This window comes from Octopus bimaculoides, chromosome 6, assembly GCF_046866305.1.
Source record: "Octopus bimaculoides isolate indiv1 chromosome 6, ASM4686630v1, whole genome shotgun sequence".
Taxonomy (NCBI): Eukaryota; Metazoa; Mollusca; class Cephalopoda; order Octopoda; family Octopodidae; genus Octopus; species Octopus bimaculoides.
The window spans coordinates 19,406,532-19,426,439 of record NC_142933.1 but is presented as its reverse complement, the minus strand read 5'-3'; positions in this window follow the sequence as shown (position 1 = coordinate 19,426,439).

Here is a 19,908-nt window from a genome sequence, read left to right as displayed (position 1 = left end):
TTGATTCATTACCTGAAATATCACAGAAAGAGTTGTAAGACATCATTATTTAATTTTTTTTACTCATTTCGATTCACCATTAAAATAATTTAAATGATTTGATAAGCTTCTCCTGCCTTAATGTTTACCCGCTGACGCAAAAGTAGGCTACAGATCCCAAACTCCAGTCCTCATAATGATCTTGAGTCCTAGTAGCTAATGAATTGTAGCATTCAGACAGTGTATATTTTAGTTTAGATCCAGTTTATAAGTGATCACTGTGCAATGACTAAGTTAATTAGTCTAATATGGAGGCATATAAAGCCTCGACAGAAAAAGTAAGGTTTGCGTACGGCAAACGATACTCTTTTTTCCATCGCGGGCTTATATAATCGACTATTTAATTTAGTCAATGTACAGTGAGCGCATATAAGCTTTAAGCTCATAAAAATTATTATTATTATCATTATCATTTACAAATTATATAATTCGGCACCGCTTACCAAATAATCGTGTGTGTGTGTATACGCGCATGATCGTAAGATTGTGGTTTCGATTCCTGGACCGGGCGACGCGTTGTGCTCTTGAGCAAAACACTTCATTTCACGTTGCTCCAGTCCACTCAGCTGGCAAAAATGAGTAACGCTGCGATGGACTGGGGTCCCGTCCAGCCGGGGAAGACATACGCCATTGAAACCGGGAAACCGGGCCCATGAGCCTGGCTAGGTTTTAAAAGGGCCGCATTTATTTTTTATTATATATATATTTATATATATCCATTTTATATAGTAGAAGTAGTGTTAGAATGAAATACCCATCTTTGTATTACATTTAATATAAATTTACGGGAGGTATTATTAGGGAGATTAGCATCTCTAGAAGAGGTTCTGTGCTTTAAAATACAATATATACTGGAGGCACATGAAAATCATCCCATAGTGGTTACCAAAGATGCCTGATGCATTTCCGCCACGTTGGAACATTGTCAATAGCATGCATTTATAACCAGCCACATTCTAAGATGAAATCTGTTACCACCTAATGACAAAAAAGAGAAGTAGCATTAGATTAGAGAGAAAGAAACTGATACAGAAAGAAACCGTGAAATAGATTATGATAGATTATACTAGTATGTCACAGAACATTACTGATTTACGAGCGAGCTGGAATTCTTTGTAATGAAAAATAAAACGAAACTAGAAAGAAGAATATATAATATAATGATGAAAAACTTCTCATAACGTAAAAATGTTCTTAAAATTGGCGGAAACTTTCTCTGCTTAAAGAAATATAAGGATTTAAAAAGTAATCTGAATCAAAATCATCACATTGAAACGCAAAACTCTTTCAGCTAAACAGATGACATTTGGAAGCTAAGATATTAAAGATATATAGAATAACTTTTAGCAATTTGAGGCAATTTACGCAACATATAACTCTTCCATAATATCAAAGTTTAATAACAGAATATTTACTTTTTAACAAAATTCTGATAATGTCGTATGATTTGCAATCAACTAAATGTCAGCGCAAAATCCTTTTGCTTGCTTAAAATTTGCTGCAGATTGGAAACTTCTGTCAATATAGCTCCGTGCTAGACTATGGAGTTAATAAAATAGCTTCCGAATATGTTGGATCCATGTTCGCTCCCACTGCGAGTAACCTATAGATCATTTTCCTTTAATTTATTGAATTAAATTATCGTTTGAATAAATAAATAATTCAAAATAATATTAATTTTTTGAAAAGAATTGATAATGAGATAAATGAGAAAATAAAGTATTTGTTATGGGAGGTTCTTCAAAATGGTTAAAACTGATTAATCGGGAAAAGTGGAACTGGTTATCTATTATAGCTTGAACATAGTGAAGATAAACTGCAAAATATATAGTTAATATTTTAATTATTATTTTAAAGCAAATAATGATACTGTGTATATGAGAACAGAAGGTATGATTGGCAAGGATTAGAGAGCTTTGTTTGAGTGTTTAATAAGTGTTGTTGGCACTCCGTCGCTTACGACGTCGAGGGTTACAATTGATCCGATCGACGGAACAGCTTGCTCGGGAAATTAATGTTCAAGTGGCTGAACACTCCACAGACACGTGTACCCTTAACGTAGTTCTCGGGGATATTCAGCGTGACACAGTGTAACAAGGCTGACCCTTTGAATTACAGGCACAGCAGAAACAGGAAGTAAGAGTGAGAGAAATTTGTGGTGAAAGAGTACAGCAGGGTTCGCCACCATCCTTGCTGGAGCCACGTGGAGTTTTTAGGTGTTTCCGCTCAATAAACACTCACAACGCCCAGTCTGGGAATCGAAATCGCGATCCTATGACCGTGAGTCCGCTGCCCTAACCACTGGGCCATTGCGCTTCCACTTTAATACGTGTAAATAAGCCTTTACGGAGGCTTCGTCGTTACATACGGTTTATCTTGAAGATACTTTAGACTTTGCGGAGCGCAGCTTTGTCGAGGTTATCCTACAACTGACTTCTTCCAGAAAGAAGAAAGACAAAGTGAACAATAGCATCATTGAAAGAAAAGCGTAGAAGACTGATACTTCATTTATGGATTCCGAAGTACTAAAGGCAATGTTGAGTTCAGGGAAATTTTATCTCAGAGTACAGACGGCGAGAACGGCTGAGCAATGCAACATATCCGATGCTGTGACTACTCGCAATATAGCAGCCCTCACTGCAGAGATGAGAAATATACGACAAATCAAAGAATGAGTATGGACTGAGAGATAGAAGTTTGATCTGAGTGACAATAATTACTGTATAATATCAACGATTATATCATTCTATAAGCTTATGTGTTTAATAAAAACTGCAAAGATCGTCTTTTTCACATATGTTGTATACTTGGTTTTGAAAATTTATAAAAGATTTGTTTCTGCGCGTGTTTATAGAAAGTATTTTCATGATGCGTCCGTGGATAATTAATTCCAACATGGTTGGGTTAACACAATCGAAACAATAGATATTTCAGTAAAACGCCAAGTAGAAATTAATCACAATTTTTATCTAGCCAAGTCTATGCAAATATCTAAATTTCAAATACTACTATACAATGGCAGTAAAAAAAGTTGGTATATCATGTCAAAGAAAATCAGATAAATACCAATTTACAATTTTACAAATTTTTCTCACAATACGCTTTTCCCTGGTTACTTGCGTCAGTTCTTCAAGCAGACTAGAATAAAGAATTCTCCTGTAATCAGAGACAAAATAATAGTCTGTATTGCACGCATACACACACGCTACTATTTACACACATGCACGTATACGAATATACATACATACATATATATATATATATATATATATATATATATATACTCACGCACACACACACACACATATATGTATAGTTACATACATACAGACAGGCAGACAGACAGACAGACAAACTGATAGACAGTCAGATAGATAAATATATATATATATATATATATATATATATATATATATATATATATATATATATATATATATATATATATATATATATATAGAGAGAGAGAGAGAGAGAGAGAGAGAGAGAGAGAGAGAGAAATTTATTGTGGAGATGAGTTTTGTCAGGTATGTCTACTCTACACCTTGTAAAACAACAATTGATCTGAAGAGTCACCTCCGAGCACATTTGTGTTTGACAGCGAGCATTTGAGTAAACATTTCAATAATGAGAAGTCTATCATCTGACATGATAGAACAATCATTACATGTGTTGGGGGACGTGCACATATGTGTGTGTATATAAATATACATACCAATATATATATATATATATATATATATATATATATACACATAAACACACATATACATACACACATATATATACTTTTATTCTTATACATCATTAAGTCATCGAATGGAGCTTGCTGGAGCATCACTTAATACAGTGTAATCGTAAATTAGATTAAATATATAAAACACACGCGCGCACACACACACACACACACACACACACACACACATATATATATATTGTGTGTGTCTGTGTGCGTGCGTGCTTGCGTTAACACGGTAGACTCACGAGTCCTTCCTGTGCGGAAATAAACACAGGAGAAAGTTCGCATTCTAAACAACATTGTGAGAATACACCTGAATGACGTCATTGGATACTAGTACGCATGCGCTTCTGCGAACACCGAATCTTTCATTCTCAGGCCAAAATATAAGAATTCATTTTTTTGTATTAGAACCGCAAACGCTACGTTCGTCAAGCTAGAATTATGTGTAAAAAGTCGTAGAAATCAAGCATTCAATATTTAAAACTCTCGAGAATGCTTCAATTTGGGAAGACATTCCGGCACTGAACTAGAGAAGAAAGAAATTCTTTTGTACATATATGAAGACATACCGAGATGTGAATGACGGGACTGGATCACAGGACGCATCAGTCTCTGATTTCGATCGCATCATGAAATGCGAACACCAAATCCCTCAGTGACAAGGCATTTCAGTTCCGTACACTGAGTTCACAAAGGTTCAATATTTGAAAGAATTTTTGTATCGCATTTTCGTAATCTTGATTAATTTATCAAATCACCACATCCATTTCATTTCACTTTTCATTTAAGTACCTTGATATTGTAATGCCAATACAAATTTTATTGGCATATGTATAGTGACAGGCGTGGCTGTGTTGTAAAAAGCTTTCTTCCCGAGCACATAGATGTAGGTTTAGTCCAGTCGTGTGATATCTTGGGAAGGTGTCTTCTCGGACTGACCAAGGCCTTCTAAGTAGATCCGGTAGACGGAAACAGAAAGAAGTCTGTCGTTTATATACACACACACACACACACACACACACACACATATATATATATATATATATATATATATATATATATATATATATATATATATATATATATATATATATATATATGTCCAGTGTGTGGCATTATTCTGTAGTAATGCCCCTTATATAAATATATATGTGTGTGTATATATATATAGGCACAGGAGTGGCTGTGTGGTAAGTAGCTTGCTTACCAACCACATAGTTCCTGGTTCATTCCCACTGCATGGCACTTTGGGCAAGTGCCTTCTACTATAGCCTCGGGCCGACCAAAGCCTTGTGAGTAGATTTGGTAGACGGAAACTGAAAGAAGCCCGTCGTATATATGTATGTATATATATATATATATATATATATATATATATATATATATATATATGAGTGTGTGTGTGTATGTGTGTGTGTGTTTGTGTGTCTGTGTTTGTCTCCCCAACATCGCTTGACAACCGATGCTGGTGTGTTTACGTCCCCGTAACTTAGCGGTTCGGCAAAAGAGACGGATAGAATAAGTACTAGGCTTCCAAAGAATAAGTCCTGAGGTCGATTTGCTCGACTAAAGGTGGTGCTCCAGCATGGCCGCAGTCAAATGACTGAAACAAGTAAAAGAGTAAAAGAGTATATATGTGTGTGTGCGTGTGTGTGTGTGTGTTTGAGTGTGTGTGTTTGTGTGTGCGTGTTTGTGTATGCGTGTATGTTTGTGTATGTGTGTGTGTGCGTGCGGGCGCGCTTGTGTGTGTGAATGTGTGCGTATGTGTATGTGTGCATTTTAGTGTCTTTGCCCCATCACCGCTTGACAACCGGTGTTGGTGTGTTTACGTCTCTGTAACTTAGCGGTTTGGGAAAATAGAACAAGAGAATAAGTAACAAGCCCTGTATCACCACAGTCTAATGACTGTAACAAGTAAAATATGAAAGCCAAAAGGTATGTGATAAAGGTTACATTGTGATTTTCGGAAATGTTTGCATATATTTTAAAATGAGTAAACCACAGGTCTACGCATATTTCTTAATAAAGGGCAAGAGAAAAACAATTCCAGTAATTTCACTGATTTTTCCTGGTTTGTCTACAAGCTCAAGTTAGCAGACATTCAGAAAATTATCGAATGGAATTGATTGAGCTAGGTAAATTGACATAATGAGGTCAAAATGTCGTTCCGATTGTGTGTTTGTCTTTGTCTTTAATAGAAAGTACATCCATGCTAGGAAGGAAATCTTAATTTTGCTATCCGTGTAAACAATAGTATCAATCTATGGTATTACTTTTTTTGTGAGCAATTATTTTCAAACCACATGCCCACCAAGATTTATTTGATGATAAAATTGACTGATGTCAAATTTGACTGATGTCAAATTTGACTGATCAACAACACTGACATGGAGATTTTAGCCAACACATCATTCGTCTGTCTGCATTAGAATTAAATTATGTAGTTTTTCATGATACTTAGTTTTCCAATAATCAATGCAGTTTGGACACACACATCTTTTAAAGCTTCTTTATATATTTTAAATAGACTCCAAACATGGTCTAATTAACATAAATGCCTACTAAATTGAGTTCTTTGATTAAGAATTCACGTCCTTCCCAAAGTGAAAATGATTTACTATTATGCATTACTGACTGATTTAATGAAAAATATAAATTGTGTTTAAATAGAAATATCCTCTATTTGAAGTACTTTATGACATTTATAAGAAGCACTTTTTTATTAATAAACTATTGACCTCAACGATTCCAAAAGGTTGCCGATTCCTGTTTTGAATATCTTTCTTTTTCTCACATGAATACTCAGTATATGTCCTATCACCATTCATGATAAAATGATAAAGATATTGAACAACAAAACTCATTATAAATTGATTATTTATGAAAACTTCAATGAAAAGTTCAAGGAATTAATTTATTGAGAAGATATTAATTTTCAAGGGAATCATTACCACATTGATTTCTTTTATATACAACTACAAAATTGAACAGTATTTTCACAGCTGTTATCATGAAGCAGCCCCTTCAATGTCGTAGTGAGTATTATATTATTTTATCAATCAAAATTGTTTGCGAAATCGCTAGATGGGGAGACACAAAATAACATCTATTTAAACAGTGCCAAAGTTAAGACGGACACGGATAAAGACTTATAGCCAAAAACATATATGCATTATATACATTGTCTGTATATGTGTGTATGTGTGTGCATTAGGTGGATAAAACAAACGTAATAGAATTCTATGCAAGAATATCTGTAAATTTTTAATATATATATCTTGCAGAAAGTTACAAAAAGTTTGCATCTTCATGTATATATGCACACAGACACATATGCATACGCACATAAACACACACATACATACACACACACATACACACACACACACATACACACACCAACGCACGCATGTTCGTATATAAAATTAAGTTTGAGTACAAGATACATGAAACTGAAATTGTCGAAATACCAGATTAAATTTGCAGTCTTGATTTCATGACATTTTAAAAAGGAACTACAGTTCATTGTCCATGTGGACTATTTAACTGACAAACTGTTCTCATGAAAGATAATGAATGCTGTAAAGTTTATCCGAAATCTTTCCCGACTGAGACAGAAACACGTCACGATGTCTAACCGCTTCAGAAATGGAGAATCCAAATGAAATTCGTTACAAGGAATTCAACTGCCAATATAACAATTTAAACATAGTTTCATATTCGACACACATTCAAAAGCACCAAACAAATATTAAAATTGAATCTCAGAACGCAGTTAAATCTATTAAATTCTTTGAATGAGAAATGCTTAGATGTTCAACTAGAAAACTGTGAAAGATATGGGTATCTTAAATACTGACGAAGTATTAAGAAAGATATTTTCACTTCATTCTTCCAAATTATAAGCATACAAATGCTTTCAAAGTGTTTGCAGCTCTATTTGACGTGGAAGTGCATACTACGCTGGAATATTATCAAATTGAATTTATTGAAATACAGTCGATGAAATATTGATATCAAAATTTCAGTTTGAAAGTGCATCATTTCTTGCCTTCAATAGAAAATATATTCATTCATGTGAAAAATATCCTATATTCACTATCCATGCTAAAAGAAATTATATCAATAGTTAACATCTTTTATTTGTTTGAGCAATTATTTTCAAAAGTAAAGCGCACCAAGAAACGTTTCAGAACTACATTAGATGCTGCCTGTCTGCATAAGATCTTGCAATTGTTATTGAAGGTTTAGTTTTGAAGTAGTCTAAACTTGCAAAAAGCAACAAGTATTGCATTGACTCTTCTTTTGATTGCATTCAAATTAGATATTATTGTTTTCATATTTTGTATTTTTCGAATATATTTTCATATTTACACAGTAGATTCGAAACATACCATATCTGAAAGATATTGCAAATGAATTCAGTATTTTCATTAACAACTGGCCCACATCGTTGAGTAAAATTTATTTGCATGCATAATTTATTGTTTTGAGGGGGAAAATGACCAGATGTAATTACATAATTAATAATATTTATATGCAAAACATCATCTACCAGAAAATATAACACCTACATAGTTGTTATTCTATTATTCGCAGAAAAATTAAGATGATCCTGACATGTTTCATATCTTGTTAGTGTTCAGAGAGTATGCACACCTCACTATGTTATATGTAAAATGTACAATAAACATATTTGTCTACTAATTTCATCTATATATCGGCGCAATCGTGGCTATGTGGTAGAAGATTGTTTTCCAACCACATGGTTCCTAGTTCAATCCCACTGTGTGGCAACTTGGACAAGTGTCATCAACTATGGCCTCAGGCCGACCAAAATGGATTTGGTTGGCGGAAACTGAAAGAAACCTGCCACATATATATGTGTGTGTGTGTGTGTGTGTGTGTGCGTGTGTGTGTGTTTGTGTGTGAGTGTATGTGTGTGTGTGTGTTTATGTATGTATGTCATAGAGTCTAACCTTCCCACCATCGCTTGACATCGATGTTGGAGTATTTATGTCCCAGTAATCTAGCGGCTCGGCAAAAAGTGTCCAATGGAATAAGTACTAGATTTACAAAGAGAAAGTCCTGGGGTCGACTTGTTCGACTAAAATTCTTTAAGGCGGTGCCCCAACATGGACGCAGTCAAATGACTGAAACAAGTAAAACAATAAAAGAATTTTAAAAAGATAATGGTTAATGTTTGGTTTCTTTTTAGTGGACGGGGTAATGAATGAGGATTTACAATCTTAGGATTGGTCGAATAAGCATAAAACACATCAGGATCATACCACTTGATCCTCTCCACGAGGGAAACCAAAGGAAGAATTTACATTTTAATATGATCTGCAATATAAACAGTATAATCTGACAGCTTATTGCAATTCATATTCCTTACGTAACTGAATATATTTGAATGGATAATTTCCAAATTTTAAATTTATCGCACTCACCGTCTTCTCATTAAAAAGCTTCCCATTTTCATATACTACACGATCGCGAATGGCTAAATAATGCTTCATTTTCTAATACATACAATCACTGTTATAACTCACTACTGTAACCACATTAACTCATGATATCATTAGCTGAAATATGTAATGAAAACTAAAAAGAAATGTTGAATAATTAATTAATGAATCCCGAGAATCCCAATCAAATGTTAATGTATTTCTGCACAACAGATTTTCATAGAGAGTATTAATCCATCGATTTCTTAAATATACAAGATGCAATGCAACAACACAAGTAGAGGGAAATATATAATTCTCTTTTCTACATTTGTTTTAGCATATTCAAAGCGACCTCGTTAAAATAGTCTTCAACTGTTGAGTGTCCACCATATAGGTACCGATACTTATTTCTCTATCTATTTTCCAGTATTCGTTTCTTTAAATGAAAACAAACACTAGCAAGTCTAACACTAGCATACAGCATATACGGAAGAAAAAATATGAGCTTGAGGCGAAAATGCTAGAGATATTAACTTAAGCATTTTTAGTGCTAAGTAAAAAATAAAGCAAATCAACAAAAGTCATATGCACGCATATCACATTTTTCTTACCGATTATTTTGCTTATCGATTTTTGTGTGAGATAAACATTTGGGATATGCATATAATGTATGTCTCCTTGCTTGATGTAATTACCAAGAAACGAAGAGAAATAACCTTTGCTTACGAAAAATGGTGGCACATTAAGTATATCCTATTAAAAGTAAATACATGACTTAAAGGAATTCTTAAATCCTAAGTTACTGTCGAGTCAACTTTGTAGTGCAATATATGCTGATGGATAGTGCAGAAGTGATAAAATTATGATATTAGGGTGCGGGGTATTTATATCTACAATTTTTAATAAGCAGTTGAAATTAATGATCCATTTCGGAGTTTTACTCCGACATGAATGAAAAAACGAAAGTGTTGATACTGCCGATGCAGGGCATAAAACACAGCTTTATTTTTGTGTATTAAAACAACTTGGTTATGTGTAATCATCGCTAAAGAACGGGTAAGTCAAGTAAGCAATTGGATAAAGAGAAAGTGAAACACAAAGGGAAAGAGAGAGTGAGAGAGAGAGAGAGAGAGAGAAAGAAAGAAACAAACAAACAAACTTACTAACTAACTAACACACAAAGTGAACAGAACGGACAAAACGGTCAGTCACTACAAGTAGAACCTGTTTCATGTCAAGGTAACATCTTATATCAATATATACATGAACAAGAGAGATTTAAAGAAGACTGTTACAATCTAGAAGGTGAATCACAATGATCCTTTTGTGTGCACAGTTTGTGACAGACCGTGCCTTTCATTTGCTGGGCTCAAATCGCATTTGAGAACTCATGGAAAACGAACCTCCACCCACTATTCCGCCTATATTTCTGTGCACACGTTTCCATGCAATATATGCAAGAAGTTCTGCAACTCTAACGGAGGCCTCAGAAGGTATTTTGAGATCCATAAGGATCAGAACTTGACTACGGATCTTGTTGGTTCAAATTGGATATGGGATTGACGTGGGTGTCTTTTCACTTCCCTCAATTTTGGTGGGAGTGTTGATTTGGTAACTGATGGCTTAATTATGCACTGGTTTGCATGATTATCCGCGGCAGGTCTCTGATTACAAACGTGATTTGATATATATGTTTTGTCTGAAAAAACAAAATAACTGATGAACAAGATATTCACAATAGTTATTGAATAGCAAAGAATGCGTGGAATAACTTCAACGTGTTCTTTCATTTTATGGGTGGTGAGTACATAATCATAAAAGTAAAAACGCACCTAGCAGTATTGTCACAGTGAATGAAATTAAACTCACATATTGTGGAAGACTATGATGACTGGAGCTGATATTTCTTCAGCTTTGTGGTAAATTTGTGAAATATTAGTTGATATTCAGAAGCCAATTGCTATCGTTGGGCCCAGCTATTCTGTGACCGAAAAAATGCATTATAGCATTGCTGCAAGAACAAGTAATGGGCAATCTTAAAACTGAACTGAGACACATTAACATCTTTTACATTTTACCGCAAGAGGCATTTAATAGCAAGTCCTTCAAATTATATACTAACTGATAAAGCTTGTTATAAAAACATTAATATGAGGAAATGTCATATTACATATTTGAGGGTTTCAGCTGTTTTTTGTTCTATATAGTGGCAGAAAATTGAGATCTTGCTCAATTCTAGGATATTTACTGGCAAAGGGGTCGGTCAATGATACAAACAATATTTGCATTGTATGAAGTATTAGAAATATTCTTTGCAAGCGAAAATGTACATGCTTTATATTTTCATTATTGATTGGCTTGCAACCAGGTATTTCTTGTGGACAACAGATCTCGTTTAAAGAACTAGTATTTACAACATTAGAGGAAAATGCGTATGATAATAAAGATGTATGGAGATGTTGTGGCATTTGGGAGAAAGCGGCCATGATTGGAATACCAGCTTCTAAAATAGAACTGCATAATCTTCCCTCGTTTCTTACATTAGAGAAACAGAAGATACAGGCATTTTTATGAATATTTTCTAAGAATTAACAAAACGTTTTTCATCACGTTTTGGTGATTTACGCTTGAATGCAAATGAAATCAAACTGTTTCCTACACCGTTTGATGTTCGAGTGGACACTGCAGCGGATCGTTATCAAACAGAATTGATTGAGACATATTGAGATCGAAATTTCATTCTGAATATGCATCAGAGCTTGACTTTCGTAGAAAATATATTCATCCAACTAGAAGAATCGTAAATTAGTTAGCAATACTATTCAGACAGCGTCATTCTTTGAGAGTATATATCTGTGTGAGCACTATTTTTGGTAAAAATGAACCAAGCCACGAACATTTCAGAACAAAATTTACTGCTGCCAATCTGGACAGGCTCTTCCGGCTGGCTGGTATCAACAGTTCCGGTACCCAGTATCGAAGAAGTTTGAAGCAGGAAACAACGAACTACACTGGACATAGATTCACCGACTACTACCTCTAATCAATTTTCTTTTGTACTATATTTAATTAACGGCTATTCATTGTTACATTTCTGTAACATTTATAAAAAGATGTTTCAAAATATATCATGCTTGAAATGAATATTCCCTTACACTCCATGGCTTTGCACTAATTTTCAGTTTTTAATTGCGATCATTTCTCGTTTTGTTCAATCGTAGTGTATGTAAGACAACCGTGTAGAATTTCCTTTTCCGTGTCGATTGATTCACCCCTGGCTAATAAGAACGTATGACAGAAGCTTGGAAGACCACGTCTCTCTTTTGTGTTTCGACTCAGTTAAATCCTGTTCTGGCAAATTTAACAACTAAGACATTCTAATTTGCACTTTCTTTCTCTTGTTTTTAGACATAATGTATCTTGTACACGATGCAATGCATTCTGTTCAATTTTAAGACAGTAGAGGGATTTATGAGTGACGTTTGCTGTAATCGCTTTAACGTTCTGTTTTGTTTGTTTTGTTGATGTTCTTGTTCTTGTTGCTCTTGGCGGTTGTGGTGGTGGTGATGGTGATGTTAGTTGTGGTTGTAGTTTACAATTGATTTACAATTCCTTGTTTAGAGAAGATTTAAAATTGACAAGTTGACCAACGTCGTATCGTACTTCCATGTATCGACTCGTGTTCTTGATATTATTATCTAATACGCAGAATCATTTGTACGCCGGGCGATATGTTTAGCGGTATATCGTCTGCCGATATGTTCTTAGTTCAAATTCCGCCGAGGTCGACTTTGCCTTTCATCCTTTCGGGGTCGATAAAATAAGTTCAAGTTACGCCCTCTAGTCGATGTAATCGACTTAATCCCTTACCCCAAATTTGAGACCTTGTGCTTCCAGTAGAAAGGTTATTATTACCTATAATATAATATAATGTTCAGTAAGTTTTTGATTGCTGTTGGCTTGAACTTGAAGAGCTGGTGCTAGTGGAGTTGGGTTTGTCGGTTTTGTTTAACCCTAAGCCAATAATGGATGAGTAGGATTCTATTCAATTCCAATCAACTGTCTCGCACTTGACAACCGCATCTTTTCCTTGAGAAAGTGTATCTCGCACAACATTAAGCTAATATGTCGACATTTACTCTTATTTTTGTCCATCTTCACGTCAATTGTAATCAAACATTTCTCTGACCATCCAAAGGTTACTATATCCGGCCTTTGGTGCTCTATTATATCATCTGGCTGGAAGTCAAAGTCCCAGAGGACTTTTGCCCGTCCCTTTTTTTCGTCCATTACATTTTGCGGTGTATGTTGGTTTCAACCACACGTAATTTCCTATCCATACTTACGACATAGTAGCCAGTGGTGGTTTTGGGCGGTTTTGGGCGGTTTTGAGATCCGTCTGCGGTCTCACCCAGAGACTTCAAGAGAAAAGAAATTAGAATTTCAAGTTGGTGTTATAACTAGAGTGCCATATATTTGGTTTTGCACAAACTATTGTTCAACAGGATGTTTAGGAATGCATAAGAAAATTATGTTTCTTTTCAGATATGAGATTACAGTGAGTACTTTACGTAGTATAGAAGCAGTTCCCATGAGCACTATCTTTTGAATTCCTGCCATTATTGGATTTTCTAATATCTAAGATACGTAGCAATCAGCCCCTTTTCATAAGGCACTGTGACAACAGGTATTGTTTATTATTCGGTTTCAAAATTTTGCCAATTTCTATTTCAAGATGTTTATACTTGCTCAGTTTTTGGTTGGTCTTGACAGATTACATTTCTGTTGATTGGGACAGTCATATCGATGAAGAGGCATGATTTTTTATAGAAGTACTTCAACATAATGTCTGGCCTATTCGAATCTATCTTTGTGCCAGTTTGAATGGTCCTGGTTTTTGCAAATTACCCAGTGAATATATTGTGCCGCTCTATCATGCCTGTTGAGAAACTCTGTAGGCGCAAGAAGACTGCACATGGAGACGATATAATCAATGGTTTCATTTTGTTGTTTACATACACGACATCTTAGGCAATGCCGTTCTTTAATATGTTGACCTAGTAGTTCCCAGTAGGTAGGCATTGATTTGGGGCTGCTGTAACAGACCCTTGTCTCTCATTTTAATCCACAAGACTCTAACCATTGATAGGTAAGTGCTTCATCAACATCAGCATTATTAGCTCTCTGTGGGTATTTGCAATTCAGAGGTTTTTCTTTTCATTTATCAGTGAGAATATCTAAGGCAGCAGTTTTAGCACGGGTTTTCATACGCTTAGCTTTTTCTGTGCTTGTTTCTAGTACGTCTAATTCTGTCATTTGTTGTATTTGGAATTCATTTAAATATTTCTTTGCCTGTTTTGCTACTATGTATGATGTTTTCTTGTTTTCGTGCTTTAAGATAAGTTTTAACATCCAGTCATCAGAGATTTTCATGTAGGTGTTTAGGTCAATTGTGACAATTTTCATTGGTTTCCACTTTTCTTGGCAGTTAAAGTCTTTCTATATCTGCTTTAGAGTGATGCATTCTATGCATTGTCAACAATCTTCGCATTTTTCTGTCAAGATTACATATTTCGTTAATTGACCAGTAAATAATATTGAAACTGTAAGTTACGACTGGTATGGCTAAAGTGTTGATGGCTTCGATCCTGTTTCTTGCATTCACCTCTCTCTTGAGTATTACCCTTACCCTGATTATTTTTATTGTTATTATTATTATTATTATTATTATTATTATTATTATTACTATTATTATTATTATTATTATTATTATTAAGAAAGCGGCGAACTGGCAGAATCGTGGGTACGCCAGGCAAAATACTTAGTGGTGTTTCGCCCGGTGCTACGTTCTGAATTCAAATTCAGCCGAGGTTGACTTTACCTTTCCTCCTTCCGGGGGTCAATAAATTAAGTACGAATGAAACACTGGGTTCGATGTAATCGACTAGACCTCTCCCACCAAATTTCAGACCCTCTACATATAATACAAAGGATTATCATTGGTGTTTTTGCTGATTGTTGTTACTGTTGTTAGCCTCTCTTTTCCGGAGAACTTTCGACCCGGGACCGATGGATAATTTCCAAAAATCTCTGGCTTGGCAGTGCTACAAGGGAGCTATGCTTGTTCTTGATAAACTCTACAGGCACGAAGTGCCGTCAGCCGAGCATGTCCCAGATGCGCGCAGGACAACGAAACGGTCCTACATGCACTTGTCCTATGCTCGAGCATTGCTGACCTGTAGGTTTATGTCCAACACCTGCTGTCGTGTGTGGGACGGATCCCGCTGTCAACTGAATCCATCGTGGAAATCGCCCGCCGCCTTCCTTTAACCGAGAAGGAAAAGTTGTGTTTATATGCCTGGTGACCTTGACAAAAGAGGATGTATAGTGGACGAGATTGAACGAGCTAAAGACTAACAGTTTCTTCTTTGCCCAAACACTGACCACCTTCTTCAAGTTTCACTTGACAAGGAAAAGAAAAGTAGAGAGGGAAGTGTTGTCTTCTAGCCCGTTTAGTGAAAGGTGGATGAAAGTGGCTTGCTCCGAGCATATGCCTGTATTTGGGGGAAAAAAAGGAAAGGGAAAATGCACCTGCCCCATAAATCAAAGTCCCCGTGGTTTTTTATGGGGTTTCTCCATGAGCAGTACTCGAGCGTCTACTCCCTATTGAGGATCACAGATTGTTGATTTGTAAAAATTTCATTGGCCTTGTTTACACGCAGAACTCTCGCAACACACACTCATACAGGTACACACACACATTGTTTTTTAGTCCTGTACTTTCCATAATGTTTTTTTTTTTAATGTAAACCCTTGTTAATAAAGAAATCATCATCATTATTATTATTAAAGAAAACACTAAAAACAACTTCACTATTTCACTACATACCGTGTGCCTTTTGCAGTCCGCAAAGTATAAATGAATAGATTTCCAAATTTTTATAACCGGGTCACAGTAAATTAGATGAAATGACTGAATAGAGCGTCACTTCAATTAACATCATTACAAAAATAATTTTAATTTCAACGTAACGAATGTTACCGTCCATATTTTCAATAATAGAACATCAAGATAAGAGTATACTTTATTGACGGCTAGTGTGTGCATATAACGAGAAATACAGAATTGAAAGAAAGAAAATGAAGAGACGATACCTTACATTAGCACTCGAGAATGGGTCTGTGGTTTAGACGTTTAGTTCGCAACTACATGGTTTTTGTTTGAATACCACTGCGCAAAACAACGGTTAAATGCCCTCTGAGTAAATCAAATCGTAAACTTTGTCAAACTGTCGTGCACGCGCACACGCACACACACACATCTCACCCCCACACACACACACATCTCACCCACAAATAACAACCAATGTTCCATTCTTCACAACCCTATTACTTTGCGGGTCGGCCAAAGAAATCGGTAAGTGGTATATTTAAAATAAGTACTCTGGTTGATTTCTTCAACATACCTTATATGGTTGTGTGTTTCCATGAATGAAACAAGTAAAAGAGTTTCAGTGCAAGAATGTTTGCGCGGTAGAACGTTTGCTTCCCAAAGACATGGTTTCGCAGTCCATCTCACTGCATATATATATATATATATATAGGCACATACATACTTGCATACATACATGCATACATACATACATACATACATACATACATACATACATACATACATACACACAAGGATGTATGTGTTCATGACTATGTGTCTACCCAGCCACAAACTTCACACCTTCGTACAACCGGTGTTATGTTTATTACATCCTTTTTGTTTCGGTGTTAGGCTAAAGAAACCAATAGATTACGCCCCAAACATTAAGAATGAATATTGGTGTCGATTTGCTCGATTAAAATCCTTAAATGTGATGCCCCATTGGTGAATTCCAGTAATTGATGAATGATAAAAAAAATAATTAAGAAAGGAAGGAATTCGCCATATTTACATTAAAAAGTTTTGACGCTAATACGTCAATCAAATAAAAATATATAAACCAATGCAACAACTCAAAAATTGCATTGTACTTAACATCAAATGTATATGCTACTCAATTCATAATTTAATTTCAAGTAGAATTAAAGATTAATAGGAGTAATTAATTGTTTGAAAAAATGCAATGCTAGACTAGATAAAGTTTTCATAACCAAATGCATACGAGACAAACACTTGCTGCATATATAATAAGTTCGACTGAAAATAATTAAACGGAAAAAAGAATATCGGCAAAATTATAAAGCATGTTATACATATTTGAATTAAATCGTTGCATTAGCATATAAATCAATGTATTCATAAATATTTTATATATTTCTGCACATTATATTTTAAAAACCATTAGTGAAGTGAGTCCAAAGTTTAAAGAGAGACGTAAATAAACACACGTACACACACACGCTCAAACACATTCCTTGATATAAACAGTGTATATTTATATGTGTGTATGTATGTATTTATATGTATCTTTATATATATATATATATATATATATATATATATATATATATATATATATATATATATATATATATATATATATATATATATATATATATATACATCTGCTTCTCATTTCTTGGTTCATAATTTTCGATTTATTGGTGTGACTTTGATTCTAATTTCCACAAATGTGGGTCCTATTGCCGCTACATTACAGATTTACCATATCGACTTTACGCTACCTTCATACACATATATAAGTGTAAATATTTCCATGTGTGTTTGCGTATGCGGATGTGCGTGGTTTATTGGTTGGAGTGTTGCACTCCAGATTGTAACATTGCGGTCCGAATCGCGCATTGGACAATTCAATTCATTTCACGTTGCCCCTTTCCATTCATTTGGACAAATTGTGCTGGACTTCCATCTCGTCCAGGAGAATGAGGATTGATCTAAATACGCCAAGTAATCCAGGAGAGCGGCGTTTTGAGACATTGACTCGGGAAGGGGCATTGGTCCTTTTGATATATATATAGATATGGATGTACATATACGTGTGTGTGTATCAGTGTTCGCATATGTGTTCGGAGTGCTTGTTTGCTTGTGTGTGTGTGTCTGTGTGTCTGTGTTTGTGTGTGTGTGTATGTGTGTGTGTGTGTGTGTGTGTGTGTGTGTGTGTGCGTGTGTGTGCGTGAATGCAATATTCTGTCGAATAGGCAGAATACTTTGAGCAACGTATAGAACACTATTTTCTGCTTTCAAATGCGAATAACTGCGACTTGCATCATTTTGGAGTGAATTGTTCAATTACTTGTCCGCTGTTGTCGATTCGCGAAATATTAGGTTGAGATGTCTTATATCTTATGTATTTGCGCTATGTGTGCTTTCTGTCATCGGACAATACCAGTCGTTCTTTACCCAACAATAACGTTGATAGAGTTCAGACACCCAAGTATTAAAACGTATCAACTCGCAGATGAGAACTTTTATAGTAACCCTTATCCTTTGAATATATTTATCTCAAAAACGAATTCAATAATAGTTTTAAAGACATAAACCAATTGTATATTCACTCCCCAAAATACAACTCACAATTTAGTTCCTAGTGTATCGCTTAGATCCAATATTTCAGTAAACATAAGTCGGCGAGCTGGCAAAACCGTTAGCATGCCGGGCAAAATGTTTATTGAAGTTCAAATTCCGTTGAGGATGACTTTGCTTTTCATCAAATTGGAATCGATAAAATGTGTGCTACTTGTGGACTGGGGGTCGATGTAATCGACTTACACATTCCCCCGAATTACTGGCCGTGTGCCAAAGTTTGGAGACAATGTTTATTGCTCATTAAATGTGTGTAGTAAGGCGGCGAACTGGCAGAGTCGTTGGCACAAAGGGCGAAATGCTTAGCGGTATTTCATCTTTCTTTGTGTTCTGAGTTCAAATTCCTCCGAAGTCGACTTTGCCTTTCAGCCTTTCGAGATCGATAAAATCAGTACCAGGTGCGTACTGGAGTCGATCTAATTTGGGGCTTTGTGCCTAAAGTACAAAAGATTTTAATATGCACATGCATATAAATATACATATATACATAAAATTTACCAGCGGCTGGTGCAGTATTTCACATACGTCACATGCTTATCAAAAATCTCTTTATTCTCCTTCGCGACCGGCATTCAATACTTTTCCAGACTGGTGGATGTCAATTATTGAAAGATACATTCATACACATCTATTACAGCTTTCGTGAGCTTGCAGGAGTGTGATCGATGGTGGTGGCAGTGGTGGTGGTGGTGGTGGTGGTGGTTCTTTTATTTGCATTAGTTTTTCTACACCAACGCTCAAAACTAATGCTGAGATTACTGTAAGCTCTTTATCTTCGAAATGTACTACTTGTAATAACAAATCAGTGCACTTCTCTGTACTTTATATTACAACTTGCTGTGTTTCAAGTACACTTAATGTTTGCCGTTTTTTGTCATTGCTTCTCTCCATATATTTCAGTAATTAATTAAGTATTTGCACAAAGTACTGCACCGATAATCATGTCTCCAGCTTCGTGCTTTTTATGTAAAAATTGGGGTAAATATAATGTTTATGCTGTTCTTTATTCTAATCTAAGTATTTGACACTAACGTTTGATCTCAATAGTTGAACTGTATTTCTGCTCAGTTTCGTATTTCTTCAATGCATAGTCAGTGAACAATTGTCTATATTATTCAATGGTATAACTCATCTAT